This window comes from Camelus bactrianus, chromosome 3 (assembly GCF_048773025.1).
Source record: "Camelus bactrianus isolate YW-2024 breed Bactrian camel chromosome 3, ASM4877302v1, whole genome shotgun sequence".
Lineage (NCBI taxonomy): Eukaryota > Metazoa > Chordata > Mammalia > Artiodactyla > Camelidae > Camelus > Camelus bactrianus.
In genome coordinates, this window is record NC_133541.1 from 118,366,538 (window position 1) to 118,380,451 (window position 13,914).

General features: G+C 40.7%; 1 pseudogene; it reads left to right on the forward strand.

Moving 5' to 3' along the window:
• The first annotated feature begins 6,178 nt into the window (after positions 1-6,178).
• Positions 6,179-7,772, forward strand: LOC105076128 (mucolipin-1 pseudogene; annotated as a pseudogene).
• Positions 7,773-13,914: the final 6,142 nt, after the last annotated feature.

Below are 13,914 nucleotides of genomic sequence, written 5' to 3' on the forward strand. Positions count from 1 at the left end.
GGCAATGAATGCCAAGAAGCCGAGAACAGCAAGTGTCTGCTACACACAGAGGAAGGAGAGTGTTTTAAAATTGATAAGAAAATAATTGTTCAGATGTTTTCCTTTAAATTAGAGCCTCTAGGAGTTTATCTAATGAACATTCATGGCAGCCAATGGAGATCAGATGGACATTCTGAAGACTCAATCATTTAGTCAGTTTACTATCCAGGTTAATACTACTAGTTGAAAGTTTTATTTGTTCTTCAGCTTAAAATAATTTTTATTCTTAGTTACATATTATATAATTTAATACCCATAAGGGACCACTGTTTGGAGACAGAAAGACATATATATTGACGTGTGTTGTTCATGTTCGCCCAGCATCTTCGGATGATAACACCATTTTCTTCTGGGAGAGCATCAGCACCTCTTTCCTAGTGGGTACAATATAAGTGGGACATCCCCCTCTACCATAGCCACGCAGTGAGCATGTTATCCAGAGCAGGCCAACCCAATTGCTTTTCCTGGGACAGGAAACAATGACAGCTGATTCACCTCTGAGATGGTACTTTAACAGGACTATTGAATTAGCTACTGCTCACAAAACCTAATAGCTTTGTAGGTTCTTGCTGTTTCTGACCTGGCCCTTGAGCTTCCTTTGATGTGTGCGTCACCCATGGCCTTCCAGTCAATTCTCTTTTTGCTTGATTTTTCAAGAATAGTTTTCTATGGTTTGCAACATATAGTCCTGATACGAAGCATAAAATGATCGTTCTGAACATTTCCTTCAGGAAAATCAACACTGAATTCGTAAACTGCATGTCTGATCAACCTTTTTTTTATGCAGTGCATTGGTGTACTTCTAGTACTTTAAAAATCATTGTTGAAAAGGAAATATAATAACATTTTACCCAAATTGTCTTATAATTTGTTAGGAATAAAGGCCTTCTAAACTCTCAATATGTTATTTGTGGATAAGTGTTTGGCATAGCAGCCTGAAGCCTTCTCTATCCAACCACTTAGAAACAAAAAAAAATTATGAAAATAAGCTAGCTCCTTTTTTAAGCAAGTGGTAAAAAATCTAAGCATAGCTACAAAAGTGTTTTTTTTTTTGCCAAGGTTTGATAAATAATAGGCTGTTACATTTTAGTATGTTTTAATGTATATGTAATTTTAAATGAAACATATATTATTTTAATTGGTTCATCAACAAATTATGCTTTTTCTCATACAATAAAATTCAAGAAAATTAAGCTTTTTCTTAATAAGTCATGGGGGTTGTAATGTACAGCATAGCAACTGAAGTTAGTAATACTGTGTTGCGTATTTGAAAGTTGCTAAGAGAATTGATCTTAAAAGTTCTTATCACAAGAAAACAAAATCTATAACTGCTTATGGTGATGGATGTTACATATACTTATTGTGGTCATCATTTTACAATATATACAAATATTGAATCATGATGTACACTTGAAACTAATATAATATATGTCAGCTGTACTTCAGTAAAATTCAGTTTTTACCTCAGTAAAAAAGAAAAAGAAAATTAAGTATTTTCTAAAGCCCACTGATAAATTTAAGTATATAGTGACTAATGTACAATGTATATAAAACAATATTAAGAAAAAGAATAAAAATGTATATAGTAATCTTTGAAGACATACTGATCTGAAAATTTTACTTGCCTTTCAAATCACTTACTTCACACAAATAATAGTAATTATTTTTAACTTCTAGGGGCCCTAGATAGATTATGTATTTCATTGAAAGGTGTTCGAGTCAAAAAAAAAAAAAAAAAAAAAAGCTGGGAAACACTGATATGCGTCCTTCCTTGACAGGAACCAGTGAGGTTACACAGATAACCCTGAGAGGTGAGACACAAGCAGGGTTCCTTGGACTGTCAGAGCCCATCAGACATTCTTGCTTTCTGCCACCACAGATACACTTCAGGACCTGTAGAAAAGTGAATTCTCATCAGCTTCGAGGCAATGTCAGTTACTTTACCAACTCCAAAACCATAGTTTCTATATCATTACATTTATGATTGCCTGTGTGCCTCCAGATGAGTCTTCAATTGGACCCACACATTTCGAGGCTAAAATCCAGAGGAGCTGGCAGGGACCCCCTGCCCATGTCAGTGTTGGATGACATTGCTCAATTAAGATTTCATACATCTGAGTTTACAGAGATGGAACTTCCAAGAGGTTCTAAAGGCATATAGAACTGACCACCCTCCTCCCATTCTCCGCTAGGAATTTGCTGTGACACCAAGGCAGAGAGCTAGGAATGGACAGAGAGTGACTTTTACTGTGTCCATTTGGTTGTTTCTGTAGCCCCAATTTTTGAATGTATCTGCTACTTCCCGCTGTCTCTGATGAAATTGATACATAAACTTCCAATAATGCAGGATCCCATGACATTCAAAGTGTCTATAATAATACAGAATAATTCAAAGTTCCTGGACAAGATTGTTCCCTTTGTTAAATGGGCTGCCCTGATAAGCACAGGAGGCGTAAAATTAGAAGGCTGCAGAAGGCCACAACATCAGGCCTTTAAAATACTTGTAGGTCTTCTGTTAGCTTGCACTAGGACCTTATCTGACTCCCATGACATGATGAATGTCTTGTGGCTAAGAAAATCTTGTTCTAGACAGAGTTTCCATGTTCCTCTAAGTAACCACAAAATCCTAAGAGCTACAGCTGCAAAACTTGAATAAATAAACAAGCAAATAAATGGAAGAATTTTAATCAACCATAATATCTACCAATGTGCTATACCCAATTGATTAGAGTTCTTGACATGTTACTTCTGAAAATGTGGCATTTTTTATCAATTATTTTATTTCTTGGTGAGAACATTTAACTTCTACTCTCTTAGCAAATTTTAATTATATAGTTCAGTGTCATTAACTATATTTACCATGTTAATACATCAGATCTCAAACTTTATTTATCTTATAACTGAAAGTTTGTATCCTTTTACCAACCTCTCCCTATTTTCCCCAAGTCAGATTTAGCCCTGACTTAATTTTTTTTTTTTTTAAAAAGTCTAGTTGATTTACAATGTTGTGTTGGTTTCAGGCATACAGCAAAGTGATTCAGATTTTGTTTTCATTGTAGGTTATTACAAGATATTGAATATAACTCCCTGTGCTATACAGTAAATTCTCGTGGTTTATCTCTTTTATATACAGTAGGGTGTATCTGTTAATCCTATACTCCTAATTTATACCCCTTTTCCCCTTGGCAACCATAAGTTTGTTTTCTATGTCTGTAGGGCTGTTCCTGTTTTGTAAATAAATCATTTCTATTATTTTTTACATTCCACATGTAAGTGATAGCATATAATATTTGTCTTTCTCTGTCTTACCTATTTCACTTACTATGATAGTCTCTAGGTCCATCCATATTGCTGCAGATAGCAATATTTCATTCTTTTTTATGGCTGAGTAGTAGTCCATCATGTATGTCATATATGTGTCACATCTTCTTTATCAAGTTCATCTGTTGATGGACACTTAGGTTGCTTTCATGAAAATGCACATTTTGCTTGAATGGTCTGCAACTGGGCTAGAATCCAAGTGAGTTTCCCCAGTTAATGTCTTGTTCTGAAGTGTAGGATTCAGGCCCAATGTTAATCTCTGTTTCCTCCCCCTCTGATCAATATTGCCTTTCACTTAAATCCCAGACCACTACCGCAACAGTGTTTCACCCCCTCAACAGTTTAGCCTCTGTGCTTCTGTCAGCATGCAGTCCATGAGAAGCTGCCAACATCCCCCTTTTGTGATTTATCAATTTATCTGACAATCAGGTCCTTGCAGCATTCCTCCAGAATCTACCTAACTGATAATATCTCTGAACTGTTGTATTAACACCAACGTGTCTCCACTTGCAGAGTTCTAGCTGGAGGCGCCAGACACACATCTTCTTTGGCTACAGTGGAAGCATAAATTCAAAATCTTTATAAAAACTTGCCTTATACTTGGGCTTAATCTATGTTAGCATCTGGCTCCATTGATAAGTAAAACTCCTAAGATGTTTCCTGCTAAATGATCTCTGTGTTTTGTTAAGTTTCCTAAGAACACCAAGAAACCATGACCGCTAAAAAGAAGTGGGGATGGGTGTGGCCACCATATTTGCCATTCTTAGGGTGTTCATTCTCCAGTATTCATATCTTAGTGACGTAGGCAAGAGTGTTATGCATTAATTGGACCCACTTGAATCAGGGGATGTCTATGCGTAATTTTCCAACTCTGAAACTCAGCTTTCTGATCTTTAAAGTTAGAGTTTTTGCTAGAGAAAGCAAGAGGACAGACTAAGATTATTCATAAATATTGTGGGATGTTTGGTAGGCTGAAGGAAGCATGGGTAATGCGAACGCCATACTAAATGTGAAACCATGTATATGGTAAAGAAAAGGGAAGTTTTCAGGGAGCTAAAATGCACCAGAATACAGAAACCACAGAAGCAGAACATGCTTCAGATGGCTATGAGTAGCAGAGTTAATGCCTGTATATCAGCAGACATGAAAAATTACAGAATAGATTATTTGACAAAATCGTTTCAGACTTCTACTATTTATCCAGTCTTCCTTCCTTCCTTCCTTTTTGTTTCCTCTTTCTTTTCTTTCTCTCTTCCTTTCTTCCTCTTTCTTCTTTTCTGTGATACAGGATTAGATAATAATTTGTTGATTTTAATCATTCTATATATCTGTTCATGTTTCCCTTTCCTTGAATCTATGGGCACGAAAAATGGATTAGCTTTCTGATTACTAAATAGAAACTTTTTAAAATAAATGCAGAAATCTGCACCATATGATATTGGAGTCCAAAGTGAAAATCATAGCAAAGATATTTTTAAATTGTAATATGCCTCTATGCAATACAGGATGTGATTTCTTATCCAAACTTGTCAGGATAATTAAATTATGAATTTGCTATATTGCATACTTTTTAATCAAATAACTGAAATTATTTACCTGGTCATTTTAGATTTACAAAGAGGAAAGGAATTTATACCCTAGATACAGTTACTAGTACGTGCTCAGTCCATTTCAGCTGACCAGCTGGCCGGTTAAAGGTCTCCCTCTCTCAGACAGCACATGCACCACAATGGAAAGGCTCTGAACTGCAAGCCAGAAGATCGGGTATCAGCTCTGCAGTGTCCCTGGGAAAATCTCTCAGTCTTTATTGCTCTCAGTTTTTTCATCTAGAAAAGAGGATAAAAACATCTTCTGATTACTAAGAGAATAAGAGAAGACAGTACATGTGAAAGCATTTTGCAAATGCAAGGAATTCGTGTTATAATTTTACTTAACTAGTAATTGACATTCTCTTTCTTTAAAGCTCCATTTTCAGAAACTAAGGCAATTAGTTATGGCAGTTCATATATCTCCCAAAGCTAATTTTGACATAAAAACATCAAGTTCAAAGGCCCAAACCATGTGTCCTGTCCTTAGGCCTGAAAATTGTTCAGTGTTTTGTAAAGCCAAGGTCAGTCAGCTGGTGCCTCAGAATGGTACCAGCTCACTGATGATACTCAGCTTTAGCTGGAGGCCAGTTTTCCTCTGACCTCAATACTACAGTGTTTCAACTGTCACATGTTAAAAGCCTGCAGGCTGGTTGATAAGAAAAATGAGGCAGGGTGCAAACACCTGGGGCTCAGCTACCCTAGTGAGGTTCTGTCACTGTGAGGAGTTGGGAGGCATTTCAGCCACGGTTCTCATGTTTATTTAAATTGACTTTAGCCTTAAGGTAAACTATTAACCCATTTAAGGAGCAACCAAGTTAGAGTAGCACTGTAGTCAGTGATCAAAAGAGCCAACCAGCTACCTACTTCACAAATGAATATATTGTCACTTTGTCACCCAGATATTCAATCTGGGAGAAGTTATTTCCCAGAAAGTGATAGCATCATCCTGTTTGTCTAGTCTTTGGTGGATGAAGGGGTACAACTCTACGGGAACACAACTGATAGAGTGGAAACTGCTTGAACATTTGCATCATGACAGCATTCTCATTGCCAGGAGTTAAAATTTCAGCTTTCGGTTTTCAGAGATCGACACAGCAAGAAAGATTTCTATAAATGAGCTGATGCTTTTCCCTGCCTCTGTCACTTCACAGCCACATTGTATCTGGAAGCTGAGATATGGGCACAGGACTTTGGGTGTTTCCATTAGCAAGTTGGTTTGCATTGCTAGATAAAGATGTCTGGGGGAGTCCAGATTTCATTTACCCTGAGGCTCCTTTGTGTTTTTCCACTTGCCTTCTATATTGTATATAACACAACAAAGTTAAATAGCATAGATCTAATAGCACCAGTACCTGATGCTCCCCGATGTGCCCCTGGGCCAGTACCCTACGTGCGGGGCGGGGGCGGCCCCTGGGCCAACGGCTCAGCCCTGGCCCTCTGCCAGCGGTACTACCGCTGGGGCCACGTGGACCCAGCCAATGACACCTTTGACATCGACCCGATGGTCATCACTGACTGTATCCGGGTGGACCCCCCTGAGAGACCCCTTGTGCCCCCCAGTGATGATTTCTCCCACTCGGATGGCATCACCAGTTACAAGAACCTCACGCTCAAATTCCACAAGCTGATCAACGTCACCATCCACTTCCAGCTAAAGACCATTAACCTCCAGAGCCTGATCAACAATGAAATCCCAGACTGCTACACTTTCAGCATCCTGATCACATTTGACAATAAGGCACACAGTGGGCGTATCCCCATCAGCCTGGAGACCCAGGCCCACATCCAGGAGTGTAAGCACCCCAGCGTCTTTGGCCACGGAGACAACAGCTTCCGGCTCCTGTTTGACGTGGTGATGATCCTCACCTGCGCCTTCTCCTTCCTGCTCTGCGCCCGCTCGCTGCTCCGAGGGTTCCTGCTGCAGAACGAGTTCGTCAGGTTCATGAGGCGGCAGTGGGGGTGGGTCATCAGCCTGTGGGAGTGGCTGGAGTTTGTCAATGGCTGGTACATCCTGCTGGTCACCAGCGATGTGCTCACCATCTCCGGCACCAGCATGAAGATTGGCATCGAAGCCAAGAACCTGGCAAGCTACGACGTCTGCAGCATCCTCCTGGGCACCTCAACGCTGCTCGTCTGGGTCGGCGTCATCCGCTACCTGACCTTCTTCCGTAAGTACAATATCCTCATTGCCACACTGCGAGTGGCCCTGCCCAAGCGTCATGCGCTTCTGCTGCTGCGTGGCTGTCATCTGCCTGGGCTATTGCTTCTGTGGCTGGATCGTGTTGGGTCCCTACCACGTGAAGTTCCGCTCACTGTCCACGGTGTCAGAGTGCCTGTTCTCGCTTATCAACGGGGATGACATGTTCGTGACCTTCGCGGCGATGCAGGCGCAGCAGGGCCGCAGCAACCTGGTCTGGCTGTTCTCCCAGCTCTGCCTGTACTTCTTCATCAGCCTCTTCATCGCGCTGATCACCGGGGCCTATGACACCATCAAGCACCCGGGCGGAGCGGGCGCCGAGGAGAGAGAGCTCCAGGCCTACATCGCGCAGTGCCAGGACAGCCCCACCTCGGGCAAATTCCGCCGCGGGAGCGGCTCCGCCTGCAGCCTCCTCTGCTGCTGCGGCAGGGACGCCTCGGAGGAGGATTCGCTGCTAGTGAATTGACTCGGACCTGGGTAGCCACCGGACGTCAGCCCCCGGACTGCGGAGACCCATGCTTATTTATTTCTAGGGTTTGCTTTGAAGGACCGGCTCCCTGCTGCGCCCTGTGCGGGCCTGGGCCAGTCGGGTTGGACACAAGTGGGACAGGGGTAGGGTGGGTGTTAAATAAACGGGAAAATAAAAAGATAGCATAGATTCCCAGGGTGACGGCTGGCAGTAAGCTAGACCAACTCTACAAGAAGTCAAGCAGTGGAGAAGCAGAAATTTTAATAAAATCCAGGGAGCAGGGGTAGGAGATCCTATGTTTTAATTAGTTCTACCTCTTTCAGGCTCCTGATAATTTGTACAATTATCCTCTGCTTCATTAGTGTGAGCTTGTTCAAGTAAAACAACAATTAATACACTTTTGGATGGCCCTTCCCAACAATTTAAAAAAAATCTGCAAGCAGAATTATGACATCATTTTATCAAAGCCATTTTTTAATCCAATAATTTATTTGTAAAATAAAATGATTAAATTCTTCCCCTAAGTGTTTTTTTTTTTTTTTCTCTTCTTCCTATTTATTCTTTGGAAACTGCACAAATAGAAAAGGAAGGTCAAATAGATGGCATATACAAATGAGATGTAGGTCAAAGAACACAAAGTCTCAGGTATACGTGAGTAAGTTCTTAAGATCTAATGCACAGCATGGTGACTATAGTTAACAACGTGGTATTGTATACTTGAAAGGGAAGTTGCTGAGAATAGATCTTCACCTTTCTCACTACAAAAAAAAAAAAATTAACTGTGTGAGATGATTGATATGTTAATTATATTGATGTTGGTAATCATTCTGCAATGTATATGTATGTCAAATTATCACGGTGTACACTTTAACTATATACAATGATATTGGTCAATTATTTTTTAATAAAACTGGGGGTCAGGGAACAATACAGCTAATCTCTCAATATTAAAGCTCTGGTTATAATGAGGATTCCACAGAATTGCTTATGAAATCTATTGCAAATTCCTTTTATATCTATTTTTACTATAAGTATATCAGGCCTTAAAACATTTCAACTAAGATTCTAGATGTTGCTTGTCTTCTAACTAATGAATTTATTTAACATCGTTGTCTAGTTTTGACGGTCCCTCGCATTCAGGAGAAACACAGCAGTGACAATTCTGCTCTGGTGCATTGTGCTACTAGTTGGCCTCAATCCTGACCTAGAAGGAACATCTTCAAAGCTAAAAATTAATAATTTAGAGTCTGTTCCAGGTCAGTCCTTGGCATCTTTGTTGAGAAGACCTATTAATGCCAGCCTCAACAGAGATAAACACAAGCCCATTAGGAACTGGAGTAAGACCATCAATCATTTAACATAAGACAAATAGCAAAGCCTGTCAAATCATGACCCAACCAACTCAAAACGGAGTACAAATAGCTATTCCAAAATGTTACAGTAGGTAATGTCACATTAAAAGGTATATAGAGTTTACACATGACCAACAAATTAATATACTATTAAAATAGCATACTAGAAAACTCTAAATGGAATGATCTCATGATGCAGTCTAAGCCAAAGGTGCTTCAAAGTGACGTGTTGTAATTTAGGACATTTCACTACAAATTATCCTTTGTACCTGGCACAATTTAAGATACAAAGGTGCATTTCTGGGTTACAGTGCAATTTTTATTATCCTAAAAACAGCGGAAAAACACTAAAACGTGACTACTAATCTACTGGCTCCGTTTTTAAAACACATTCAAATATCTCCACAAATGGAGAACCTTAGAGAGTTATCAAGTAGGTACAGAATTTTCTTGACAGCAAATTCTTGTAGAGTGAAACCAGTTTATACTTATTTTTAACATCTAAAGTAACTAAAAATTTAAACTAGTAAGCTATATTATAAATCATATTGAAAAGCATGTCCTTGATGGTTTATATATAAATATTTTAGACATATTTTTGCATCCATAGCAGAACTGAGTTAGAAGGCTAGTTTTCCAGGGTCTGTCCACCATAAAGGTCAGGTCCAGACTAAAAAAAATCTGTCTCATGTATAGCTTACAGAAAAGGAGATTCATGTTTTCACCTGGGCAAGTGTTGCTTCTGCTACAAGTCATGTTAATACTTCAACAGCAAGAGTAAGTAATGAGGGGAATGAAGCCAGGACTGGGCAGGGACAAAGCTGGGAGAAACTGACCCAGCTGTAGGACTGGTGCCCAAGGAGGTAGTCTGCAGTCAAATAACCAGTCCAAAAGGGCACAGTGATCCCCTAGCTTGGTTGCAGCAGTCATCAGTGTCTGAGATCCACTGAGCAGGTACATTTTGACAAAATGAGGTTTCTGGCACCAGGTGATCTGCCAAGACAGATTCAGTTGTCGCTATCAAACCTGTACCAGCCAGGGTCCTAGAAGGAAGCATCCATCACACTCAGGAAAATCCAGGGAAGTTCAATTAAGGGACTATTTCTAAGGTTGTAGGTTGAAATCACAAGGGAAAATGCAGTATGTCAGTACCCACCTAGGCTGTAACCGTCCCTAGACCAGAAGGAGTGAGGAGTGAAAGCAGTTCCTAGAATCTGGAAGCAGAGGACCACCTGGAGCAGAGCTCTGATCTTCAGAAGAAGGAGGTGGGCAGCTCAAGGTAACCCCAGAGGGGAGAAGCTAGTGATACAATACCTCTGTCTGACCCAGACACTCCGTGGGATCTCCAGTCAGGACTCCCCCATTGGCCAAACCCAGCTGGAGCCAGAAAGTAAGGGTTAGTGGGCACATATGGGCCAGTATGGAGAAGGGAGGGAGAAAACAAGGTGGAGAGAGGTCTGGCAGGGCAGACAGAAGAATGGTGGTGCAAACAGCATCCATCAAAATATGTGGGGGTCTGGGGACAAGGGTCCAGCATCTGGAGAAAGGGGCCAGCAGAGTGAAGCAGAATATTAGCGCCCTCGTCAAAAAAGAAATTGGGTCAGAAGAGGACTCTGCCCTGGTAGGAAGTCAATGTTAAGCAGCAAACCAAGGCAGAAGTCCGCAGAAGTCACACGTTGTGCTAGAGTTGTGAGAGTAAGAAGTCCCCAGGCAAGCTGGAGGACTGGCTGCGGAACAGAGAAGCTCATCTTTGATGTAATTCACTGAAGCCTTTAGCATCAAATGTACTTTCTGCCCAGGTCAGATTGACAGAAGTGCAAGCCAGGATTGAGATCAGTGTAGACCAGCATATCTGCAACTAAGAGAAAATGGGGAAGAAAAGTATGAATGCCACAGGAGGCTGATTATCATGAAGGTCCTTGCAGGAAACGTATGACACATTCAAATTGAGAAACATAAGGAGAGTCCACAAAGGTGTGGGGAAGAATGTGGGAAATGTAGAGAAACTGCAAGGGATGTGTGCTACACCCCTAGGCTCGGGACAACAAGGGGAAAGGGCAGTTACAAAACCCAGAGCTGCAGGCCGAGAAGTGCCCTGCCCTTCAGCTGAGGAATATCACCTGTCCTTGGGGGTCCCCGGACTCACTCTCTCACTCTCCACTCTCTTCATATCTCCTGCAGGACCCCCCCCCCACAATTAACCAAACCCACCCATTAGCCAGAGGACCAAGCTAATACGGTCCACACAGTTCAGTGTTGTAGGCCACAAAGAAGGATGCAGAAGGTTGGGATGGGGACATGGCCAAGCTAATCAGAGTTACCCAGCACAGGCTATTGTGCCCCCCTGGTGAAAAATAATGAGATTCTTCTCATGAGATACTCATTCATTAAAAGGAAAAATAGTAATTTTACAGTAAAGAAACTGGCAGACTCCACCTTGACTGGATGATCAAGCTGACACCACCGGTAATGGGTCAGATTGATACTATGTACCTCCCCATGTGATTCACTGAGAAGAAATCCATACCTGAGTCTGATCATGAAGAATCATCAGATAAACCCACACTGGGGGGGGGGGCAGTGTATGAAATAATTAGCCCATCCACTTCAAAAATGCCTATGGCATGAAAAGAAATGCTGAGGAATTGTTCCCAGTGAAAGAAGGCTGAAGAGGCATGACAGCTGAATGCAGCGCACGACTCCGGGTTTTCTTCTGCTGCAGGGACATTATGAGACAAACTGTGAAATCAGAATTAGGTCTGTAAGTCAGATAACAGTGATATCGATGTTAATTTCCTAAGTTTGATTCTTGTACTGCAGTTATGTAATAAAGAGCCCTTGTTTTTAAAAAATACACAATGAGGTGTTGGAGGGGTGAGTAAAGATGCCTCATGTCTACTCTGAAACAGTTCAGGGGAAAATAGAGAGAAAGAAAAGAAAGAAAACAAATATCATAAAACATTAACATGTGGGGAATTTGGGTGGAGGGTATATGGAAGTTCTTTCACTATTTTTGCCATTTTTCTTTAAGTAGGAAATTATGTCAAAATAAAGGTAAAGATAAAAATGATGGGTGCTTGAACTGGTGCAACAGCAGTGGGGCTAGAGATCAAGGGATATAAAAGAACAATGCGGGAGGTAAAATGGATAAAATTTAAGTGATGGGTTATGTATGAGGGGTCCACAATGAACATAAGACTGTGGTTTTGCAGTAGTGCAATTGTCATCATTTTGATACTCTTAGCGTGAACTGCTAAGTTGTCTGAATAATATTTTAAATGTGCCCTGGCTAAAGAATCCTAATACCTATTTCTGTAATTTTTTATATTTCTCTTGGATGAACACAGTCAATAAATATTAGTAGATTCAGAACAAGATCCTAAATATCCACGTCATCAGTAGTAATAAGAGTTTAATTCTTCGCCTCTGAAAAGCAAGCAATTGTGAATTTACCCAGCAAGGGACAGAAGAATGCCCCTGGCAAATCATTCCCACTTCTCCAGTCTTCCCTGAGATAGAGAGCTAATTAGACCTCTTTCAAAGCATCATGAGAACGATTAGAACTCAAAGGTAACTCAGACCTATGAGAGTTGTTATCTGGAACTGATGTGGGAAGCAAGTTGTGAGAGAGAGCATTCCAAAGTCTCTACTCTTGTGGAAAACTTTTTTTTTTCCAGCACAAAGTTGAAAAAGAAAATCATGTCCCATAGGCTTCCATCAATCTCAAATAGTCACCAGTACGAGAAATGAGCACCGTTTCCCTGATCCTCCCATGTGTCCTATATCAGGGAACACGGTCCAGTTTGTTTAAGGCACGGTCTAGTCAAACGTGTACCAAACCCTTACCGTTAGCATCAGCCTTCTAGTCAGTGTCAGCTTTATGGGTAGATATAACCCACACTATGCAGGAAATAAGAGACTTAAGGATATAGCTTTTCTGTTGTATTTCTTAAACCAGTGTCAGTTTTGTGGGACTAACTGTGAATATGGATTTAATGCTTCTTGAATATGAATTATATCTGTTTCTATTACTCTCAGCACTAGTGAGATGTTGGTTATCACTAAAATACCTAAATATTGGTGGATTCTATTGAACAACCAGCCATTAGTGCCAGGAAGATTAGCTCCACCCACATTCGGCTCCTGGGCTGAGAAGGGAATGATGTTGAGGTGAAATAGGCAACTGGTCACTACTTGATGTTCTGAGAAGCTTCAGGAAGTCATCTTTACCCGTAAATTCTGCAGTGTTACCGTTAGAAATCCCTTCCTTTGAAATAGCAACACCTACGAAGGTCTCCATTAAAATGCAGATACCCTTAAGGTATGTCAATAATACAGAAGGGTAAATTAGTTTATTAAATATTGTAAAAGATGTGGATAACATAAGAGGATTTTCAGGTCTGGGAGTGGAAGATTTTGAAATGGAGGAAGGGACTGAGAATAGGGAAGTGCAAAATTTTAGAAAAAAAGGAAAATCTGCCTACTTCACAGCTTTCCCTACGGCCAGCCCTGAAACTAAGGTCATGAGTGTATGAGTGTGTTTTCTTCAACTTTGTCCAGTCAAGACATTTTTTTCCAAGGCTACAGTCTACATCCCCACACTTAGACAACCACACTGTATCAGAATAAGAGTTGAGGAAGGGGTGCAGAAACTTAAATAATAACTGGAATTTCAGGGACACGTGCCTTTAACTGTGGGGAGTAGCATCAAAATCATTAAGTAATCGAGGATATTTGTTTACTTTCCCCATTCTCTTACATTCTTGTGACCTGTCATTTCTAGCCTTCTCTCTCTGCCAAAAATAAAGTTTTGTTCTGACTACATGAAAGAACATCACTGAACTCTGAGGCTGTTTGAAAGAATATGTCCAAACACGGGGCTGAACGTCTTCAATTAATTTTCAAAGAACGTTTTCTTCTGTAGAGATATGTTTGGGATTTCAGGAT